A 17,521-nucleotide genomic window follows, 5' to 3' on the forward strand; every position below is an offset into this window, starting at 1 on the left:
ATTTGAACCAGCATCTGCAGTTATTTTCCTACACATTTTTCATATTAAAATCTTTTCTTTTGCAAAGCTGATGTGCAGTTACACCCCCCTGCGTCATCAGGAGAGAATCCATACAGACAGACAGACCCAACTATTATGTTAATTGCTGGGATTCACAAAGCATGTGTGGGACATTTGGGGGAGTGATAACTGTGTTTACTTTAGTTTAGTTTATTATTTGTTATTATTCTATGTTTCTATGTGCCGAGATACAGTGAAAAGCTTTTTGTTGCATGTTATCCAGTCAGCGAAAAGACTATAAATGACTACAATCATACTGTCCACTATTGTACAGATACAGGATAAAGGGTATAATGTTTAGTGCAAGATAAAGTCTAATAAAGTCCGATTAAAGATCATTCGAAGGGCTCTAATGAGGTAGCTGGATGGTCAGGACCGCACTCTAGTTGGTGATAGAACAGTTCAGTTGCCTGTTAAAAGCTGGGAAGAAACTGTCTCTGAATCTGGAGCTGCATGGTTTCAAACTTCTCTACCTCTTACCCGATGGGAGAGGGGAGTAGAGAGAGTGACCTGGGTGAGACTGGTGGTCCGTGATTATGCTGGTGGCCTTGTCGAGCCAGCGTGAAGTGTAGATGGAGTCAACGGATGGTCTGGGCTACTTCCACAACTCTCTGCAATTTCTAGCAGTCTTGGATGGAGCTGTTCCAAACCATGCATCCCGATAAAATGCTTTCTAAGGCGCACCTGTAGAAGTTGGTGAGGGTTGTTGGTGACATGCTGAACTTCCAAATCGTTCTAAGGAAGTAGAGGCATTGGTGTGCTTTAGACAAGAGACAATAGACAATAGGTGCAGGGGTAGGCCATTCGGCCCTTCGAGCCAGCACCACCATTTAATGTGATCGTGGCTGATCATTCTCAATCAGTACCCCGTTCCTGCCTTCTCCCCATACCCCTTACACCTTGGGTATCTTGGCTTTCTTGGCCATTGCTTCGATGTGGCTGGTTCAGGAGATCTTAGATCTAATTTCTGATGACTTTGGTAGATCAAGAAGTATTGCCCTGGATTTAGTCTTACATTTTGACCTAAGGGTTTTTGGTTAAACCTTTAAGCCTTTGTGTTGGCCATTAGGTAAAATGGTTGCCAGGAAGGCAGATTAGATCAGAAATCGTTCTTCTCAGTACAATACACTTCCATTGGAGAGACACTGAAGTAGCAATACATTTGCAAACTGGTATTATATGCAAAATCATGATAAATATTAGATGTAGAAGTTCTTAAATGGCCTCCCCTTTATTCTTAAACTGTGGCCCTGGGTTCTGGACTCCCCCAACATTGGGAACATTTTTCTTTCATCTATCTTGTCCAGTCCTTTTATAATTTTATATGTTTCTATAAGATCCCCTCTCATCCTTCTAAATTCCAGTGAATAGAAGCCCAGTCTTTCCAATCTATCCTCATATGACAGTCCCGCTATCCCGGGGATTAACCTTGTGAACCTACGCTGCACTGCCTCAATAGCAAGGATGTCCTTCCTCAAATTAGGAGACCAAAACTGCACACAATACTCCAGATGTGGTCTCACCAGGGCCCTGTACAACTGCAGAAGGACCTCTTTACTCCGATACTCAAATCCTCTTGATGTGAAGGCCAACATGCCATTAGCTTTCTTCACGACCTGCTGTACCTGCATGTTTACTTTCACTGACTGGTGTACAAGGACACCCAAGTCTCGTTGCACTTCTCTTTTTCCTAATATGACACCTTTGAGATAATAATCTGCCTCCTTTGTTTTTGCCACCAAAGCGGATAACCTCACATTTACCTACATTATACTGCATCTGCCATGCATCTGCCCACTCACTCAACCTGTCCAAGTCATTTTGTGTCTATCTTCAGTATAAACCAGCATCTGTAGTTCCTTCCTGTACATGAAATTGATTTCAGGATAGTAGTAAAAATCAACACCATGACATCGGCAACGTTAGGCCAAATATCCTGATTCCAGCATAATCAAGGATGGGTTGCAACCCGGTCACTCCCTCTTTTCCCATCTACCATTAGGCAAGAGATACAGAGGTTTGAAAAGGTCTCCCTCCAGATTCGGGGACAGTTTCTTCCCAGCTGTTATCAGGCAACTGAACTATCCTCTCACCAGACAGAGAGCAGTCTTGACCTCCCATCTACCTCCTTGTCGACCATGGAACTAACTTTAATCGGACTTTATCAGATTTTATGATGAGAGGATGAAGGATGAGAGGAGATCTTATCGAAACGTATAAGATTATTAAGGGGTTGGACACGTTAGAGGCAGGAAACATGTTCCCAATGTTGGAGGGAGTCCAGAACAAGGGGCCACAGTTTAAGAATAAGGGGTAGGCCATTTAGAACGGAGATGAGGAAAAACTTTTTCAGTCAGAGAGTTGTGAATCTGTGGAATTCTCTGCCTCAGAAGGCAGTGGAGGCCAATTCTCTGAACGCATTCATGAGAGAGCTAGATAAAGCTTTTAAGGATTGCGGAGTCAGGGTGTACGGGGAGAAGGCAGGAACGGGGTACTGATTAAGAATGATCAGCCATGATCACATTGAATGGCGGTGCTGGCTCGAAGGGCCGAATGGCCTCCTCCTGCACCTATTGTCTATTGTCTGTCGTCTATTTATTTTGCACTAAACATTACACCCTTTATCCTGTTATTGTAATCATGTGTAGTCTTTCCGTTGACTGGATAGCACACAACAAGATGCTTTTTACTGTACCTCGGTACACGTGACAATAATAAACTAAACTAAACTATACTAAACATAGTTTGAAATGGCAGAAAAATGTGATGTGATGGTAACATTGAGAGCAGCTATTAATGAAAGGATGGCATCTTCGAAATTTTAATTTAAAGCCCCTGAGAATGACGAGAAATGAAAGGTCGCTCAGCTAAAGAGCAAGCATACAAATAAACGTCCAATATTGTGGGAAAAGTGACCTGCCCTTTTGTCTGGTTGTCGCTGGCTGATATATTAAATAGCCATGTAAATTCTGACAATAGGTGAGGGAAGGCATAGTGTACTTCTTAAACATTCAGAAAAAATAAGGATCGGGAATTTAATCATTTAATTTAGTTCAGTTTGGAGATACCACAAGGAAACAGGCCCTTCGGCCCACCGAATCCACGCCGACCAGCGATCGCCGCACACTAACACTATCCCACACACACTAGGGGCAATGAACAATTTTACCAAGCCAATTATCCTACAAACCTGTACGTCTTTGGAGTGCGGGAGGAAACCGGAGCACCCAGATAAAACTCGCGCAGGCCGTAAGAATTTCGCTGTGAGGTTGCACTGTGGAACAGGTCACGGGGAGAACATACAAACTCCATACAGACAGCACCTGTAGTTAGGATCGAACCCTGGTCTCTGGCACTCTAAGGCCAATAATAATGCAAAGTCAAAACAAAGTTGAAAGGCGGATTATAGTCAAATCAGTGAGTGAAGGATGCATTGAATTTAACAAAAGGGGAAAAGATTTGTTTCTTGGCTGTTTCAGTTGCTGCCCTCTCAAATGATCAGCAATGTTTCACAAGCACTTTTTGCATTTGACATATGCTTCAGAGTGTAGTTCGCCTGTCCCAAGGAATTTGTAGATCTCTATGCCATTCTGACAGCTATCTTACTGCAATAGTAATGAGAAAGGTTTGATTTTAGGTTTCTGCCACAATGGCCCGTTCCAATTTTCTCTTATCATCTCTAATTCAACTTTAAATTTAGTTCTTGCATTCATTGCATTCCTTTTCCCTGCAAACTGTGTCAGTCTATTTCTACGAACTGTGATCGGTCGAGCGGATTTTCACCTTTAGTTAAAGGTCTTATTCTGCATTGCATTTGCAATGCTTCTGACAAAAATGACCAGTTATTAAAACGCAACTTTCATGTCATTCTTTTCTTTCCAGTCTGTTGCTGATCTTATTACTCACACTTTTAATGCCCTGCTATGGTAACATATTTATCCAGTTCCTAAATATGGAACCCGGTAATGATAATGAATCTTAATGAGGAGTTTGTGCGTATATGTGTGACGATGGCCAGTTGTGTGACTTTGCAGAGAGTGTCTAGGCAACACAGTGGGACGGGTATAGATACATAGACAATAGGTGCAGGAGTAGGCCATTCGGCCCTTCGAGTCAGCACTGCCATTCAATGTGATCATGGCTGATCATCCACAATCAGTACCCCGTTCTTGCCTTCTCCCCATATCCCTTGATTCCGCTAGCCCTAACAGTTCTATCTAACTCTCTTTTGAATGCATCCGGTGAATCGGCCTCCACTGCCTTCTGAGGCAGAGAATTTCACAAATTCACAACTCTCTGAGTGAAAAGGTTTTTCCTCATCTCAGTTCTAAATGGCCTACCCCTTATTCTTAAAATGTGGCCCCTGGTTCTGAACTCCCCCAACATCGGGAACATGTTTCCTGCATCTAGCGCGTCCAATCCCTTCATAATTTTATATGTTTCTATAAGATCCCCTCAATCCTTCTAAATTCCAGTGAATACAAGCCCAGTCACTCCATTCTTTCATCATATGACGGGCCCGCCATCTCGGGAATTAACCTCGTGAACCTATGCTGCACTCCCTCAATAGCAAGAATGTCCTTCCTCAAATTAGGAGACTGTACAGTTTTGATACAGTTTTGGTCTCCTAATTTGAGGAAGGACATCCTTGTAATTGAGGCAGTGCAGCGTAGGTTCACGAGATTGATCCCTGGGATGGCGGGACTGTCATATGAGGAAAGATTGCAAAGACTAGGCTTGTATTCGCTGGAGTTTAGAAGGATGAGAGGGGATCTTATAGAGACATATAAAATTATAAAAGGACTGGACAACTGGTAGAGTTAGAATGAGACGGAGTGACCAGAAGCTGGGAAGATCAGTTCAGTTTAGTTTATTGTCATGTGTACTGAGGTACAGTGAAAAGCTTTTGTTGCGTGCTATCCAGACAGCAGAAAGTACGATTCATGATTACATTCAAGCCATTTACAGTGTATGCATGCATGGTAAGGGAACAACGTTTAGTACAAGGTAAAGCCAGCAAAGTCCGATCAAGGAAAGCCCGAGTGTGACCAAAGAGGTAGATAGCAGTTCAGCACAACACGAACAATGGGGTAATTTAGAAAAGACAAACTGACTGGGGCAGTACTGGAGGGCAAGGATACAAAAGAGTGTGATGTAGTGATTTGCAAAAGAGGAAATCAAGAGGGATAAAGTGGAGAACAGTCACAAAAGACTCCATATTTCTGTCTGCACAATTAGGTATGTTCTAACAGAGCTTATCTTTCTTTTGTGTAGAGCTACAGATACCTTTTAAGGTCTACTTTTTTTGGCCCACCTTAACCTATGAGAGACTCAAATAGATACTCAGTAAAGCATCTGTACAAAAATGCCATGATCTAAGGTCTATCTCATGATTGTGCTCTGGGTGTATGCATTCAATTACACTGGAGGCCATTTCCTACCCAACGTAACTGTTCAGATAGTATAAGAAGATAACTGCAGATGCTGGTACAAATCGAAGGTTTTTATTCACAAAATGCTGGAGTAACTCAGCAGGTCAGGCAGCATCTCGGGAGAGAAGGAATGGGTGACGTTTCGGGTCGAGACCCTTCTTCAGACTGATGTCAGGGGGGCGGGACAAAGGAAGGTTATAGGTGGAGACAGGAAGATAGAGGGAGATCTTGGAAGGATGAGGGGATGGGAGGGACAGAGGAACTATCTAAAGTTGGAGAAGTCGGTTCATACCACTGGGCTGCAAACTGTCCAGGCGAAATATGAGGTGCTGTTCCTCCAATTTCCGGTGGGCCTCACTATGGCACTGGAGGAGGCCCATGACAGAAAGGTCGGACTGGGAATGGGAGGGGGAGTTGAAGTGCTCGGCCACCGGGAGATCAGTTTGATTAATGCGGACCGAGCGCAGGTGTTCAGCGAAGCGATCGCCGAGCCTGCGCTTGGTTTCGCCGATGTAAATGAGTTCACATCTAGAGCAGCGGATGCAATAGATGAGGTTGGAGGAGGTGCAGGTGAATCTTTGTCTCACCTGGAAAGGCTGTTTGGGTCCTTGGGTCAACAATTGTTCAGATGTTGTCCCATACAATGGGGGGCATTGGCTCATTTGACATCTGTAAAACATGACAATTAAACGGAAATCAAAATTAAATTGAATTAAACTCTGAATTAAAAGCAGAAGCTGTTGGAAGATTCAGCCTCCAGCATTTTCTGTGTTTGTACGTTGTGATTGTTCCCTATCTTTTCCTAACAGTACAGTTGATACGAGCAGATGCTGCCGAGAATGAAGAGGGACCCGGCTTGGGGGCCGCGCCGAGAATGAAGAAGGACCCGGCTTGGGTGACCGCCAAGGACAAGGAGGGACCCAGAGGGCCCCAGGTTCGTCGCTGCGAGAATACAACGCTGTACTAAGAGCTTTTGCAACTTTGTCGGCACCAGAAACATGGCGAATCTTTGTGTACTGCACGGTGAAGTCTGCCGTATGGTTTTATCGGATTGCATGCAAAAGCAAAGCCTTTCACTGCAGCAGGATACATGTGGCAATAAAGTATCATTGAATCATGAGGATGTACTAGAACTGGACATTTGCTTTCCTGTAACTTTAACAAGTACCCCAGTCACTCTTGTGTGACTAGTTGGTTAGTCTGTGATGACTTATAGTCATTTCTGGAGACCCATGGAGTGATGGCAGTGTCAATGGTGGAGGCCGGTTGCTAGGAGCTGCAGATATAGTCTACCTACTGAGCTTTAGTAAAGCTGCAAAGGGTACTGAAAAGATTTACAAGAATGTTGCCCGGAATTGAGGGTCTGAGCTATAGGGAGAGGTTGAATACGCTGGGACTCTATTCCTTGGACTGCAGAAGGATGAGGGGTGATCTTATCGAGGTGTATAAAATATTGAGAGGAATAGATCGGGTAAACGCACAGTGTCTATTGCCCAGAGTAGGTGAATCGAAGACCAGAGGACATAGGTTTAAGGTGAAGGGGAAACGATTTAATAGGAATCTGAGGGGTAACTTTTTCACACAAAGGGTGGTGGGTGAATGGAGCTGCCAAAGGAGATAGTTGAGGCTGGGACTATCGCAATGTTTAAGAAACAATTAGACAGGTACATGTATAGGACAGGTTTAGAAGGAAGATAGACACAAAAAGCTGGAGTAACTCAGCGGGACAGGCAGCATCTCTGGAAAAAAGGAATGGGTGACGTTTTGGGTCGGGATACTTCTACAGAAGAAGGGTCTCGACCCAAAACCTCACCCATTCCTTCTCTCCAGAGATGCTGCCTGTCCCGCTGAGTTACTCCAGCTTTTTGTGTCTATCTTCGGTTTAAACCAGCATCTGCGGTTCCTTCTTGCACAGGTTTAGAGGGATTTGGGCCAAACACAGGCAGGTGGGACTAGTGTAGTTGGGACATGTTGGATGCTGTGGGAAGGTTGGGCTCAGGGCCTGTTTCAATGCTGTATCACTCTCTGGATCTATGACTCTATATGGTGCAGCCACCTCAGAGAACCTGGGTTGACTGAATTCTAGCCCTAGTTTAAGATGTTATTGCTTTTCTGCTGTACTTTTTTTTAAAACAAAATTTTGCTTCTGACAGAAATCTTTGAGCTTGCGATATTTTATTCCGTTGTGCTGATCAAACAGGGTAAAGCTGGATTTTCCCATGTGCTAGTCAGAGTTTAGACTTGTCTTTGAGATAAACTGCAGAGCAGGAAGCTTTGATTGCCGCAAGGCCTAAACAAACAGTAACCCAAGTTTAATTTAGGAATCGGTGCTGGTTCTTTATCATCCAGCAAGATTTTTTTTTTCCGAAACGCCATTTGGTGTCTGACGGAAGATTGTTTACATTCATTTCCTATTTTCAGAATCACTTTCACATTTTCTAATGCGGGCACATAATCTTTCCCTTTTCCATTATTGTCTTAATATTAAGTACAGCGAGAGTTAACAGATAGCATCTGTAATAAAACCAAGGCCTCTGCTATCACTGCAGGGGGGGGGGGGGGGGGGGGGAACAAAAATAATGCCATCTGAATATTTATGTATCAGAGATCCCTGATCAGCTCCTTGCTCTTTATCTGCCCTTCCCCACCTCCCCCAGCGCCCCCACCCCCACTCTCACCCCTCGGAATTATTTCTAATGTCCTTTGTATACATGACAAAAGCTTCGAGATAGCAAAGCACCCCAGGATCTACAGCCCTTATCTGTGCAGCCTGATTTATATCAACATGAATTTCACAGCCCCGTAGTAGAGATTATTTTTGATGAAGATGATTTTCTCATGAAAATAAAAACAATAAATATGATAAATTGGCGCAACCCCTTATTAGTTTCAGTTTTGCCACTACGACTTGTAATTATTTGTAAATGCAATGTATTGATTTAAAATCCTGGCATCCCATGTACATGTAGCTCTCATTTGCAGAAGGAGTGAGGTGCCCAGTAATAAATGAAGCCAAGAAGAAGGCATTTGTGTGATTAATACATTGTGCTGTGATTTTAAATCATTCATTCTGCTTTCCAGGACGCTCCTCGACTTTGTTTTAAGTTAAGACTGAACCTTTGCAGGTATTCTGCATCCTTGCCCGACGCTCAATATCGTTTAGACTGCAAATTGAATGCCGAAGGAATGTGCCTTTATATTAAACTGTGCTTAATGGAAAGTTCTTCATTCCACTTTATTTTCCCCCTTGAAAATAGCTCGTGGTGATACTTGTACATGATGGGCTTTTAAGCTCGTGGAGGCCTTGTCCAATTTTCATACAGCAAAACAGCCAACAGCATTGGAATAGAGCATAATGTGTTCAGGAGCAGATTGACTATGTAAGCTCTTTTATTACACAGATTTTGTTTCAATATCCTTGTTTACCATCACCTTGTTTGAACTGCTTTCGTACCGCTTGAGGTCATTGTGACCGGGAGTTTCTTCAGCATCTAAGTGGCAAATAAATCCCGATTTCTTTTTTTTTTTCTCCCTGTAAATCAGATGAGACCATTTGCGTTTCCCTTGGCAACCAATTTTCAGTAAGTTGCATACTTGTGTTATTGTTCAATCGTTTGTCGTTGTACATTGAATGTCTGATAAGGATTCCCTGTTTTTTTTTTTTCCGCAGTAGCCCACAGTAAGCCGTTAGTGGAAAATGTTTATAGTACAATTACAAATAGGTTTTAATATAGGGGGGGAAATGTCCTTTAGATTGGCCTGCTGAACACACAGCTCCTTTTATTGTCGTCCTCTGGTAAAGTTGCTTATCACAAAATACACATGTTTTAGTGTCACCCCCCCTCCCCCCGACACTGTTATACGAATGGCAAAGTACTGTCTTGTATCTGATCTGCTTCTGGCAACACTACACAAATAACCTCAAACCTCAAACCCCTGCTGTAGTTTTGTTCAAGATTCAGCTTTGCACTCTCTTTAATACTGGATAATTCATAGTCATACAGTCTTACAGCGTGGAAACAGGCCCTTCGGTCCAACTTGCCTACATCGGCCAACATGTCCCATCTACACTAGTCCCACATGCCTGTATCTGGCCCATATCCCTCTAAACCTGTTCTATCCATGTACTGTTGCAAGAGCACATGCCTCAGCTTGTTCCATATACCTACCACACTTAACATGGAAAAGTTACCCCTCAGGTTGCTATTAAATCTTTCCCCCCTCACCTTACCTCCTCTGGTTCTCGATTCCTGTACTCTGGGCAAGAGACTCTGTGCGTCTACCCGACCTATGCCTCTCATGATTTTCCTACACCTCTATAAGATCATCCCTCATCATCCTGTGCTCCAAGGAATAGAGTCCTAGCCTGCTCAACCTCTCCCTACAGCTCAGGCCCTCGAGATCCTGGCAACATTCTCACTATCCTAAAACGTAGCAGGTCCCACCTTTGACATATCTGTATCACTTCAGCCTAGGAATCACTGACTCCTTGAAATAATGTAGGTCGGTCGGGGAATGAAACTCTGGCATTATTTCTGTTAACCTGCTGCAGCTGACTACTTGAAGCTTTTTTTTTTCTCATCGATTTTGCTTAATTTGTGGACGTATTCAGATCCAACACAGTTCAGTTCAGTTTAGTTTACAGTCATGTGTACCGAGGTACAGTGAAAAGCTTTTGTTGCTTGCTAACCAGTCAGCAGAAAGACAATACATGATTACAATCGAGCCATTTACAGTGTATAGATACGCGATAATGGAGTAATGTTTAGTCCAAGGTAAAGCCAGCAAAGTCCGATCAAGGATAGTCCGAGGGTCACCTAAGAGCTAAATAGTAGTTCAGCACTGCTCTCTGGTTGAGATTCTGGTACAGCTTGCTACACCAATTGATAATAACAGGAGACACACAAAATGTTGGGGGTCAGGCAGCATCTCTGAAGAGAAGGAATGGGCGACGTTTCGGGTCAAGACCCTTCTTCAGACTGATGTCAGGGGAGTGAGAGTTACATAGATAAAGAAGTATAAGGTGTGATAACAGGACAGGGGGAATAGAGATCAAGGAAAATGTAGAATAGATCATTGTTTGTTGGGAGAAGGAAACAACAAAGCAAACAGAGATAAAAATGTAGACGGAGACAGTAAGACTGGTCGGAGAACTGGGAAGGGATGGCGAGAGAAGGAAAGTAAAGGTTACTTGAAGTTAGAGAAGTCAATGTTTTTACCGCTGGGGTGTAAGCTTCCCAAGCTAAATATGTGGTGCTGTTCCTCCAATTTGCGTTGGGCCTCACTCTGACAATGGAGGAGGCCCAGGCCAGAAAGGTCAGTGTGGGAGTGGGAGGCGGAGTTAAAGTGTTGAGCAACCGGTTTATAATAACAGGAGACAAGTGTGACCACAATACAAAATTCACGCCATACTTTTCAGTGGTTGCAGGGAAGAGTTCAAAGATGCTAAAAGCAGGAATAGCTTTTCATTTCGCAAAGACATAACAGATTCAAAAAGCAATATGACAAATGCCGTTACAAATCTTCAGACGCAGTTTGGGTTTATCTGGAAGTGAATTACTCTGTCTATGAAATAAAGTGCCATATGATATTCGATTGACATGTGGCAGAGTGCAGTGGGAACAGTGATAAACTTAGAACACGATTTAACTTTGGAGTCATAGAACTGGGAAACGGGCTTAGTGGCCCAACTCATCCATTCCAACCAAGGTGCTTCCTGCGCTCCTCCCCTTTGTTGGCATTTTTACCCATATCCCTATAAACCTTTCCTATCTATCTATGAATGGTTCCAAATGTCTTTTAATCGTTGTAATTGTACCCACCTACACCTTCCTCTGGCAGCTCGTTCACATATCTACTGCACATTATCATATCATATCATATATATACAGCCGGAAACAGGCCCTTTCGGCCCACCAAGTCCGTGCCGCCCAGTGATCCCCGTACATTAACACTATCCTACACCCACTAGGGACAATTTTTAAAAAACATTTACCCAGCCAATTAACCTACATACCTGTACGTCTTTGGAGTGTGGGAGGAAACCGAAGATCTCGGAGAAAACCCACGCAGGTCACGGGGAGAACGTACAAACTCCTTACAGTGCAGCACCCGTAGTCAGGATCGAACCTGAGTCTCCGGCGCTGCATTCGCTGTAAAGCAGCAACTCTACCGCTGCGCTACCGTGCCGCCCATGTGGAAAAGACCCCCCCCCCCCTAAAATCCTCTTTGAACCTTTCTTTCTTCTCTCACCTTAAAACTATGCCCTTTAGTTTCAGACTCGCTTACCTTGGTGGGGGTTTGGGGGGGGGGGGGGGGGGGGGGGGGGGGGAGAGGGAGAGACTGGTGCCCATTCACCTTATCTGTGCCCCTCATGATGTTATAAACCTCTACGAGGTCGCATCCAACCCCAGTCTCTTTCTCGCCGAGGAAAGCAGTCCCAACCTCTCTGGTCTCTCCTTGTAACAAAAGCCCTCCAGTCCTGACAACATCCCTGTGAACCTTTTCTACATCCTCTTGTTTAATCTCATCTTTTCTGTAGTACGGTGACCCGAATTGTGAGTAATGTTCCAAGTGTGGTCTCAGCAACGTCCAATTCAACTGTAACATGATGCCATAACTCTTGCATTCAGGTTTCTTCATCATCTGTCCACCAGTGTCGTCACTTTCATAGTTGTATGACTTGTACGTCTCAGTCTCTCTGCTCTATAGCACCCTCCAGGTCCCTTAGGGGCCTCATTGAAACATGCAGAATAGTGAAAGGCTTGGGTAGAGTGGATGTGGAGAGGATGTTTCCACTAGTGGGAGAGTCTAGGACTAGATGTCATAGCCCCAGAATTAAAGGATGTTCTTTTTGGAAGATGAGGAGACATTTCTTCAGTCAGAAGGTGGTGAATCTGTGGAATTCTTTACCACAGAGGGCTGTGGAGGCCACGTCAGGGGATATTTTTAGATAGATTCTTGATTAGTACAGGCATCGGAGGTTATGGGGAGAAGGCAGGAGAATGGGGTTAGGAGGGAGAGATAGATCAGCCATGATTGAATGGCAGAGTAGACTTGATGGGCCGGAGTGACCTAAGATCTATTGTGTAAATCTTGCCCTGGTTTAACAAACCAAAATTCATCTCTGCACACTTCTCTGAGTGAAATTAATCCCCCCATTCCCTTGCCTACTTTCCATGCTGATCTAGATCCTGTTGAAACCTTAGACAACCTTCTTCACTGTTCAGTGTCCTGTAAATTTTCTAATCATGCCATGCATGTTCTCATCCAAATCGTTATCATTTACAACAAGCACCAGAGGATCAATCACCAATCCCTGCAGCACACTACTGGTCCCAGGCCTCCAATCTCATAAGCAACCCCGCACTACCACCCTCTGACCCCGATCACCAAGCCAATTTTATGTGCAATTGCTCACCTTGGATCCCATGTGATCTCATTGAGTCATAGAGTCATACAGCATGGAAACAGGCCCAACCTGCCCTCATCTACACTAGTCCCACCTGCCCATGGTCCATAACCCTCTGAACCTATCCTATTTATCATACCTCTCCAAATGTCTCTTAAATGTTAAATCTAACCTGATGGACCAGTGTACTAAGTGGGACCTTGTCACAAGCCTTGTTGAAGTCCGTGTGGACAACGTCTACTGCCCCGGCTTTTCACTTTCAGTTTCAGTTTCAGTTTAGTTTATTATCATGTGTACTGAGGTACAGTGAAAAGCTTTTGTTGCTTGCTAACCAGTCAGCAGAAAGACAATACATGATTACAATCGAGCCATTTACAGTGTATAGATACGCGATAATGGAGTAATGTTTAGTGCAAGGTAAAGCCAGCAAAGTCCGATCAAGGATAGTCCGAGGGTCACCACTGAGGTAGATAGTAGTTCAGCACTGCTCTCTGGTGATTCAGTTGCCTGATAGCAGCTGGGAAGAAACTGTCCCTGAATCTGGAGATGTGCGTTTTCACACTTCTTTACCTTTTGCTGTCCTTGCCGAGGCAGCGTGAGGTAAAATGAAATCCACAGAAGGGAGTCAAAAAATCAAATCAAACTCGGGAAACATAATTTCCCAAACAGAAAACCAAGTTGACTATCCCTAAGCAATCCTTGTTTTTTGTCATCCATTCCTTCTCTCCCGAGATGCTGCCTGACCCATTGAGCTACTCCAGCATTTTGTGTCTACCTTGTTTTTTCCAAATGCATATTGCTCTCAGAAGACCCTCCAGCATCTCAGATACATCATTGGTATTTACCTCACCAGTCAGTATTCCTTGTTGTAGTGGAGCCTTTATGAGGACAAATTCAAAATCTGTGACATTGAGCTCCCTATCCAGATGTAAGTGCTCTGTTTAGTTTCGTTTAGTTAAGCTTAGAGATACAGTGCGGAAGCAGGCCCTTCGACCCACCGAGTTCGCACCGACCAGCGATCCCTGCACATTAACCCTATCCTTCACCCTAACCCTATCGGGACAATTTACTCAAACCACGCCAATCAACCTACAAACCTGAACATCTTTGGAGTGTGGGAGGAAACCGAAGATCTCGGAGGAAACCCATGCGGTCACGGGGAGAATGTACAAACTCCTTACAGACAGCACCCGTAGTTGGGATCGAACACGGGTCTCCAGCGCTGCAAGTGTTGTAAGGCAGCAACTCTACTGCTGCGCCACTGTGAAACACCGTTGGGGTTGGACTTTTACTTATATCTTCATTGGCATGTCTCAGCAAATACGAAGACAAGATTGCCAAGGTAGAGCAAGGATTGATGTTCAATCAGCTGCTGAAAATGGACTGAACTTCCTTTAATCCATCTTAAACCATGGCAATGGTCCACTCTGCACAATCTTGCATATCTGTTCATTTCTTCCACCAGCAGAAATAGAGCACAGGACATGTTTTTTTCAGCTAAAATCAATAACACTCAAAGTAGTTTACACTCTGGTGACTTTCAAAGGCACACTTATGAAAGAATCTAAGGTCGAGGTTTATATTTTCAATATAACCCAAGCAGTAGATGGAGGAAAGCCATGAAATGCATCCACACATTAACAGCTCGCTGCACATTAATCAGGTGCCACTACCTGATCTAAAAGTCCATTAATCACGCAAAATAATTTTCTCTCAATCAGTCTAAATTAAAATGAATTAGTTACAAGGAAAAATGTTCCTGATGTTGGGGGAGTCCAGAACCAGGGGTCACAGTTTAAGAATAAGGGGTAGGCCATTTAGGACTGAGATGAGGAAAAACTTTTTCACCCAGAGAGTTGTGAATCTGTGGAATTCTCTGCCACAGAAGGCAGGGGAGGCCAATTCACTGGATGTTTTCAAGAGAGAGTTAGATTTAGCTCTTAGAGCTAACGGAATCAAAGGATATGGGGAAAAAGCAGGAACAGTTGTACTGATGTTAGATGATTACCCATGATCATATTGAATGGCAGTTCTGACTCGAAGGGCCGAATGGCCTACTCCTGCACCTATTTTCTGTTTCTATGTTTCTATGCTCCAATTGCAATTTCACTTTTTTAAATTTCCCTGCATCACACAGGTATCTACCTCATATTTCGCCTGGGCAGTTTGCGGCCCGGTGGTATGAACGTCGACTTCTCCAACTTCAGATAGCTCCTCTGTCCCTCCCTTCCCCTCCTCCTTCCCAGATCTCCCTCTATCTTCCTGTCTCCACCTATATCCTTCCTTTGTCCCACCCCCGACATCAGTCTGAAGAAGGGTCTCGACCCGAAACGTCACCCATTCCTTCTCTCCCGAGATGCTGCCTGACCTGCTGAGTTACTCCAGCATTTTGTGAATATATCTACCTCATGGGGTCTCTTGGACTATCCTTGATTGGACTTTATCTTGCACTAAAAGTTATCCCCATATCATGTATCTACTGTAAACTGTAAATGGTTCAATTGTGATCGTGTATTGTCTTTCCGCTGACCGGTTAGCAACAGAAGCTTTTCACTGCACCTCGGTACATGTTACAATAAACTAAACTGAACTAAAAACGAAGGGGGACTAGTGTAGCTGGTGCATGATGGCTGGTGTGGGCAAGATGGGTCGAAGGGCTCATTTCCACACAAACCTTTTTAGCTGAAAAAAAATTATTTTCCTGCCTCACCTCCTAATTTCTGAACAGTTTTGTGACCCTTCTTGTCAGTTGGGATCTATGGAATGATCAACAACCGCATTGATTTCTAACTTTGCTCCCATTTCTCCATATCATATTCCACCATTTTAACCACTCAATTAAGGTGTAAATCTTTTTGCGGCCTTTCTCTTCTTACTTTCTCAACTATCTTTGTCTTGCCAGGATACAGTGCAATTAGAAACCCATCTTGACTATTAATATGCTGAGATCCCAGCATTTGTCTCCTAGTCATCCCAGTTTCTACCCTCAGTCCACAGTAGTATGTTAGTCCTAAGTCCATGATCACCTCCCGTGTGCCACACAGTTTAAAATGGCTCCCCAAACTTACCGATCCTCACATGATCCCAGGAATGAGTAGGTTATCATATGATGAGCGTTTGACGGCTCTGGGCCTGTACCTGCTGGAGTTTAGAAGAATGGGGAGGGACGTCATTGAAATGTACAGAATAGTGAAAGGCTTGGATAGCGTGGATGTGGAGAGGATGTTTCCACTAGTGGGAGAGTCTAGGACTAGAGGTCATAGCCTCAGAATTAAAGGATGTTCTTTTAGGAAGGAGATGAGGAGGAATTTCTTTAGTCAGTGAATCTGTGGAATTCTTTGCTACAGAAGGCTGTGGAAGCCGAGTCAGTGGATATATTTAAGGCGGAGATAGATAGATTCTTGATTAGTACAGGTGTCAGAGGTTATGGGGAGAAGGCAGGAGAATGGGGTTAGGAGGGAGAGATAGATCAGCCATGATTGAATGGTGGAGTAGACTTGATGGGCCGAATGGCCTAATTCTGCTCCTATCTCTTATGATCTTATGATCTTATGATGTAAGATAGACACAAAATGCTGGAGTAACTTGGCGGGCCAGCGAGGATTTCTGGAGAAAATGAATAGGTGACGTTTCGGCACGAGACTAAGGATCTGATGCCTACCCCGCTGTTACTTCAGCATTTTGTGTCTATCTTCGGTATAAACCAGCATAGAAACATAACAAAAAAAATAGGTGCAGGAGTAGGCCATTCGGCCCTTCGAGCCATTCAACATGATCATGGCTGGTCATCTAAAATCAATACCCCGTTCCTGCTTTATCCCTTGATTCCTTTAGCCCTAAGAGCTAAATCTGCAGTTCCTTCCTACGCATAGAACCAACTCCTTACAGTTTGTCATCACCTCCGTGCATTAATTTGCCAAACCCGTGTAACATGCGAAGAAATTTCATGCTAAGTGCACCGTTTGTTAACATTCGTACCTAGAGAATGTTGCCAAGTGAGCGCTGTGCGCAGAGAGGAATGGGGGAGTTTCCTCGTTCTCGGTCGGCCTGGGCGGTACATGGCCCTGCACTGAGGCCCGGCACACTAACTGCTGTGTGCCTGAGGACCAATAGGTTTAATGCCTGTGGCAGACCTGTCCGTTGGTTGCCCGCACGGCTTGGTAACAGCTGCGGCTTTAGGTGACAGCTGGCCTGCAGGGGGAAGAGCAGAGATGCTCCGGGAAGTAATTATTTTGTTGAGCTGATTGTCGAGACAAGGCTTTTACACAGGGTTCACGGTGAAAGCACGGTTGCAGGTGTGAAAATATTGTCAACTGACAAAATCCAGCGCGAGGATTAGGGAAGGGCTGCTTGTGCACAGTGCGCAGGTTAATTGAAGATTTGAATATTTCCCTTTATAGCTCATCTCTCTAATTAAGGACTGTTTCATCCCTGGACATGTTCTCGCTACCTTGCCCTCACGGTGAGCGTCCTTGTCAGAGAACCTCGAGCCTGCGAACATTTTGTTTGCGAGCGGAATTATGAAACAGAACCTGGCTTTCGTTTGATGATGCTAGAATAATATTTGCATATCCCCACCTGCGCTGAGTAATAAGTACCTGCCACACATCAGTATTAT

The sequence above is a fragment of the Rhinoraja longicauda genome, chromosome 11, assembly GCF_053455715.1.
Source record: "Rhinoraja longicauda isolate Sanriku21f chromosome 11, sRhiLon1.1, whole genome shotgun sequence".
Taxonomy (NCBI): Eukaryota; Metazoa; Chordata; class Chondrichthyes; order Rajiformes; family Arhynchobatidae; genus Rhinoraja; species Rhinoraja longicauda.